The sequence below is a fragment of the Sus scrofa genome, chromosome 14 (genome assembly GCF_000003025.6).
Source record: "Sus scrofa isolate TJ Tabasco breed Duroc chromosome 14, Sscrofa11.1, whole genome shotgun sequence".
Lineage (NCBI taxonomy): Eukaryota > Metazoa > Chordata > Mammalia > Artiodactyla > Suidae > Sus > Sus scrofa.
The window spans coordinates 16,200,007-16,207,495 of NC_010456.5; positions in this window are offsets into that span (position 1 = coordinate 16,200,007).

Here is a 7,489-nt window from a genome sequence, read left to right on the forward strand (position 1 = left end):
CATAACTATTATGCATTTATATTGTGTTTTAGCAGCTGGTCTCAAAATCATTTCTATCAAAATTCCTTTTCTGTTGATTTTTATAATTTAATTCATTACTTCTTTATTTTCCATAGTTTTTCTCTATTTTCCGGTTGTCTGTGTAATAAAGCCTCAGCATAGATAAATTAGAGAATACAGAAAAGATAGAGATGAGACAAAGAGTTCCCCTAATCTTGCCACACAAAAGCAGTCACTGTCAACATTTAGAATTTCATCCTTCCAAATGCAGTTTCAATGTACATAGCATACATTGCTAAATAAAACTTATCTTCATATAGTATATACATCCCCAATAAATTATAAATCACAAGTAATTGCCTTTGTTATTAAAGGTTGATAGAAAGTGTTTTTGAGGGCTATAAATTGTATTCTCCTGGAGAATGTGTAATAATTTAACTATTTTTAGATTATTAGGAATTTAGTTTTCTTCCAATTATTCACAATTATATGTTACCATGAATACCTTTTGTATATTCTTTGTATTCATCATTTTTTAGAAATAGAATTGCCATGTTACAAGGGCCAAGAAGATGTTTAAAGTTTTGGTATATATTGCATGCCTGCCCTCCAAAGAGGTGGAAATAGTACCTGCTCCCACTGTTTCATGGCTCTCTGGCCATGTTGGAGATTATCATTGTAGCCTTTAGGATACAGTCTGCAGTGATTCTCTCCCCTTCAATGTGGGCTCCCCAAAGTGACTTGCTTCTGTTAAGCAGAAGTGATGGGCTTTTACTTCAGAGATTGGGTTATAAAAAGACTACTTCTCTCCTGTTCTTTCAATCTCTCTCTCACTGTCATCACTTGACCTGGAGGAATCAAGCTGCCATGTTAGTCCAAGCCCAATGGAGAAGAAGCCATGAGTTTGAAAGAGGATCTTTCAGCTTCAGTCCAATCTTGAAATGACAGCAACATTCTAAGAAACCTTGAGCTAGAACCACTCAGCTAGGCTGCCCCCCGATTCTTGACTCACAGATACTGTGAGAAACTGTTTATTATTTTAAGACGCTAACTTTCAGGGAAACTTCTTCAATAGCCATAGATAATTAATACAATGATTTCCCCATCCTCACCAGTTTTCATTTAAATGGCTGTTATCTGTGGAAAGAGTGAACATTGTTTTTCAGTTGTTCATTGGTCACTTGTTTTTTGTTGAGAATTATCTGTCATTATGTTTTCATTTTTTCTTTATTAATTCATAAGAGTTCATTACATATGGTACAACTTTTTAACCATTACATATGTTGCAAATACTGTTTTCTCAGTTTTCCACTTTGTTTATATTTCTGTAGGCACTGAAGCTGTTCAATATTTTAAGTCTTTCAAGTTGCTGAGAAAACTACATTTCCTTTTATGAGTTTTCTTTTGTGTTTATATAGAGAAAAGTCTTCCTCATTCCTAAATAAGACACATACCCACCTATATTTTCTAATAGTTTTAGTTAATAAAACTGTAGACATATAACTATTTTATATATTGAAACTTTATTGCATGCTATGAAGTAAAGGTGTAACTTTTTTCTTTCCAAATAAATCTCTGATAGTCCCAGCAATATTTATTTCATAATACTTTTCAGACTGATTTAAATCCTGTCTTTAGAAAGTAAATTCTTAAGAGTAACATTTCTCAAAATGAGTTTCATGGACCCCTGGGGTTCTTTAGAAATTTTCGCAGGCTCCACAAAGAGTCAAACTATTTCCATGAAACACTAAGGCATTATTTGCCTTTTTTGCTATCTTGACTTTTGCATGGATGAAGCAAAAGTGGACCCACAGGTGGACCCACAGATGCCTTAGCATCAATCACACACACACATTGTGTTAGGGATGACTGTATTCTTCACTTTCACACACTTGCACTTGAAAAAACAAAAAGCTGATTTTACTTATAAATGACTTTGATGAAGCAGTAAAAGATATTAATTTTATTAAACCTCAATTTTTATATATACATCTTTAATGTTCTGGGTGACATGATAGGAGTACACGTAAAACACTTCCACTGCATAGTGAAAAATGGTGGTTGTTTTGAGGGAAAATACTTATGCAATTGTTTGAATTGAGAGCTATTTGCATGAAACACCATTCTTCTTAAATGAATGACTGATAGACAAACTATGGTCATGTTACCGAAAGAAACTTACATGTGCTCACCCACAAGGCAAAGCCAAACTACTGACATCAGGTTGTGGCAAAGGAAAAGTGCAGTAATTATTGCAAGGATAAGTGGAGCCAAGCAAGGATAATGAACAGCTCATGCTGGAAAGACTCAAACTCCCGGATGGATTTCAGGGAAAGGCTTTTAAAAGGCAAGGTGAGGGAGAGGGTCACAGGGCACATGATCGGCTTGTGGGCATTCTTCTGATTGGTTGATGGTAAGGTAACTGGGTGGTATTTGGGGATCAACATCATCAACCTTCTGGTTCTAGCCAATCTGAGGTCTAAGTGCTAATGATCTGCAGTTAACTTCTTCTGCCTCGTGGGAATTTTAGTATCCACAAAACAACACAAGCATATGACTCATGGTATTATCTATAGCCCTTGAAGAGGAACTAAAGGTCCTTGACTTTATTTTATGGCTAAATTACTATTATTTTGTCTTGTTTGACTCTTTTACTTTGTTTCTGTCTTACCTCTCTGATTAAATTTACTCTTTGAGACTTGGGGAAGACCTAGGAGGCTAAAGCTTTTCTACAAACAAGAGGCAAAGGACACAGGAGGCAAATCTGGCCCCAGGAATGGTCCTGCTACTTTTGTTTGTTTGTTTGTCTTTTATGACCACACCCACGGCATATGGAAGTTCCCAGGCTAGGGGTCGAATTGGAGCTGTAGCCACCGGCCTATGCCAGAGCCACAGCAACTCTGCATCCAAGCCCCATCTGCGACATACACCACAGCTCACAGTAATGCCGGATCCTTAACCCACTGAGCAAGGCCAGGGATTAAACTGCATCCTCATGGATCCTAGCTGGGTTCGTTAATCGCTGATCCACAACAGGAAGTCCATGTCCTGCTCCTTTTTAATCATTCAGATTTAGGTATCAGATATCTGGCAGACATCGTAAAAAGTTAACTAAATGAACTTATCACTGCAAGGAAAATAAAATACTTATTGCCAAAAAATAAAATTTGAGATTCCAAATGAATATCCAGTTGTGGAAAACTTGTATCTAACATCATAATCGTGACAGCTTACCAATACTTTAAGATATTTCTAATGAGATCAGTGGTATTATTAACAAATGTGATTTTTTGACATTGTGTGATAAAATACATCAGACTTAGAACATCTGCATAATTCAATTCAAAGTACAAGACAGACAAATGGATTGTGGAGTATAAAAATTCAAATGGTTAAGGTTTCCGATTTTACACTGCAACTAATCTTTAAGAAACCACCGTGTGGTGGGTTCTAGTTGGTATCGGAGAAGTATCCTAACACTTCTGCCTTGCCCAACCATATGTCTGTGAGATGCCAGATTTTCTCAATTTGCATAAATGAAAAAAAATAAGGCAAGAGATGGAATGCAGAGGCAGATGTGAGAATCGAATTGTCTTCTATTGAACGTGTTATTAAAGAGAACTGGAAAATAATTGAAACAGTGCCATTCATCACTAATTCATTTTCATTTTGGAAGACACTTTTTTAAATAAAAACATGATATTTCTGTTGCTAAGTAATGAGTTTAAGGCAAGTTCAATGAATTCATACCTGAGTATTTTAATAAGTTTTCAGTCTTAATGTCCCACAGAGTAAATAACAATAGATACAACCCACATAAACAAGACCTCACTGGGTACCACTTTCCTTTTTTTCTGTCCATGTCATGTCTGCTGGATCCTTCCTATCAGCTTTTAAAAAATGCTCAAACCCTAAATTACCCATTTCTTCTTCCAGATATTGCTTCTCACCTTCCCTTCAAAACCAAACAGTCTCCTCTCTTGGCTTCTCAGTGAAAACAAACTGTCGTCATCTTCCTTCCTCGATGTCCCTTCATGCTCACGCCCCTTTGATAACTCATCCTCCTCTGTCCTGAGCCACCCAGGGCCCAGTCCTAGGACTTCCTGTCTCATTCTTTCTCTATCAATCAGTTCACCCATACACATGAAAGTCCATCCGTAGTTACTTCGTGATTGCATTTCCTCTTATATGAGCACATGATTTCTCTCTTTTTCATGTTGCTATAAATATCGAGTTGAAAACAATTGCTGAAAATTTTAAATGCTTCATCCATCTTCTCTGTGGATCTATGAGCCAGAACACAGCTTTAAAGAGGGGGAAAATGGATTAGATCCAACGTTCTGCCAATTATATTCCATCCTGAAGTGTTTTTAATGGCCATACAAGGGCACATACAAGAGTTTAGAAAGGGCAGGCGCTTCTGATTTATATAAAAGACTTAAGCTGCTGCTAGTGGAAACGGGTTGTGTAAGTGAATTAAAACACTGTCTTCTAGGAAGGCCTAGACTTCCCTTCAAGAAATTTATAAGCTTTTATTATCAGTAGCATAAATCACCCAAACAACTACATCAACGAAACCAAATTATATAGATTATAATAAGCGGCCCAGTGGCTGAAATAATTCCAGAGAAATTCAACTTGGTTAGGTCTGTTTTATCTTAAACCAAAAGTTTTCTCAACTTTGCTTTTATAAATGATTGTTTCTTTGTTATCAGGTTTTCTCAGACTTGATTGCATCAAACTCCGCTCAGCCATCAATTTTAAAGTGTTTCATCAGCTGGACCCACCAAAGTGAAAGTTGAGGTTTGCCCAGCTCTGCTCATAACTCTCCAGCCCCACAGAGAAGGGAACTGCCATTTTCAGACTGGAGTTGCTGCAGCCATTTCCTGCTTATGTATGGTAACTTTTATAAAAAAAATTCTTTGGACTCTAAAGGCCTGTCCTTTCAAAGATGGCTAGTTTTTTTTAAGCACTATTTAATGTGTCTATATTTGACACAAATTTTCACAATTTGGTAAGTCCAGACTGCTGAATCCCTAAGTACATCAAGCAGGCTTAGAAAAAATGCCAATGATTTATTTATTCTCTGTAAAGTGTACTAAAACATGGGATTTCAATAGGGAGCATGACTTTATTTTTAAAAGGAGAAGAACACTTGGAATATTTTTAAAGCTATTTGAAAATCATACTGTTGGAAGGGAAGGATGGACCCAGTTTCAAGAGAGACTTCTGGTACAAAGAATGTGCCTACATATCTTAAAATGAGCCCTTTTCTTTTTCACAGCATCTCTGTGAGGTAGGTACCATCTGGCCCTCTTAGCAGATGAGACACTTGAACTCAGGTAGGTTAAGTAACATGCCCAAAATTATATGCCCATTCTACCATTAAAAGTAAGCCCAAAGATGGGGTTCCTGCTGTGGTACAGTGTTAAGGATCCAGCATTGTCGCAGCTGTGGTGTAGGTCGCAGCTGCTGCTCAGATTCGATCACTGGCCCAGGAACTTCCATATGCCTCCTGCAGGTGCAGCTGAGAAAAGGGGGAGAAAAGGATCAGGCTGAAGCTTATTGTCTTAAGAAGGAAAGGATTGGAATGAGACATACCCTAGAATAAAGAGGCAAATGTACAGCTTTAACTCTCAAGTCTGCATTTTTAAGTCCCTGGCAAAATAAATGTTTCTTCATTTTCTTTTCCTCCCATAGGCTCCACCTTTTTCAATGGTATCATGCCCTACTTCATCAAACCTGGTAATCCCCCTCAGTTACCTATACTTTCCTTCACTTTCCATGTTCAACTAGTCACTATAGCCTGCTGGCTCTACTTTCAAAGAATAGTACCTATGGACTTCACGTTGCCGTGAGCTATGGTGTAGGTTGCAAACACAGCTTGGATCTGGCATGGCTATGGCTCTGGCCGGCAGCTGTAGCTCCTGTTAGATCCCTAGCCTGGGAACCTCCATATGCCGCAGGTGCAGCCCTAAAAGACAAAAAGACAAAAAAAAAAATACAAAAAAAAAGAAGACAGTAAGTATTGGGTCCTAGAAAACACTGGTGTTAGTGGGCAGATGAGGCCACAGAAACCTACAGGGATGACCGAGGCATGTTCTGAAAGGTCAGAGAGAAGGAGCTTGTGGAAATCAAGGCCAAAAAGAACTTCCAGAAAAAGGAAATATCTAATAAGAGGATAGTTAAAAAGAAACCATTAGATTACAGGTTTAGGTTAGTGATCATTTTAGGAGGAATATCATTGAAAAGTGGAGGCAAAATTTAAGTGGGTGAAGAGTAAAAAAGATCCAAGGGTGGAGGTCATGAATATTGCTTTTCTTGCTTTGTCAGTCTTTGAATTAGAGTCTTGGGTCTCCAGAGTGAGGAAAATGACAACACTGTTTATTGGTTGGGGGCCACTGGCAAAGCGATAGGGCAAGGGTTCGGGGGTTGGGATGGAGGGGGAGGGTATCTCTGACTTTGCTCACTCGTGCCCCTGTCATGGAGAAAACCAAGTTCTATCGCCACTGTTTTCCAGCTCCTGTGAGTGGGAGAACCTCACTTCCAGTTGAGAAACCCTGAAACCTGGCTGGGTTTGCATTATCAGCCCCGGCTGGATGCTGCAAGGACTCGGGAATTGTCTTGACTGCAAAGTCCCACAATAACATCTTTTAGCTGCAGGGTTATCAGAAGCCTTTCTTCTCTAATCAAGACATATTATTAGCTTCTATTAGAATCAGAATAGCCTTTATCTTCCAGCCACTGCTGCAGGCCTCACAAAAGAGGTCTGTACACTTCTTGTCTATTTCCAGCAGCCGTTTCACATCTGCTTCCTCATAAATAGTTACGTGTTTTGTTCTGATGAGGTCTTTAAGGCTACTTTTCCTGCTGGAAAAAAAAAAAAAAAAAACCCACTAATGATGCATTCTTTGTATTATAACATTTGTCTGTGTGGACACACAGGGTGTTCATTACTGCAGCTATTTTAGCTATGTGTGCAGGTTAAAATCTATGTTAATGTATTCCTGTGGGAACACAGAATGTAAAATGCATATGGTGTATTCTACTGTGATCATACTGTGTGCTAATTTCTATTCTTTGATTTTCCCATGCTGATGTCCTTCAGGAATATCATTTACTTTTCAGTTCTACCCAGATTCTCCCGGTGTTTGAAAGCCCTCCTCAATCCTCCTCTGCCAAGAAGCTTATCAGACTACTCTGCGCCCATGTGAAAACTGACTACTTGTCAGTGATCTTAGGCAGCCCAGACCCCTCTGAGCTTTGGTTTCTGAGCTTTGGCATATTATCAGCATGGCCTACATCACATACCTGAACACCAAGCTTCAGATAAGTTCATTTTGGGCAAAGCAACTATGCAAATAAAAAGCCACTCTTAAAAGTAGTCAAAGCAAATTCATGAATCCTCAATTACTTCATGTCAATTATTGCAGCATAGCTTTCTCTCCTTAGGAAGACATCTCATTCTGGTGGTGCACTCTGTGCCAGA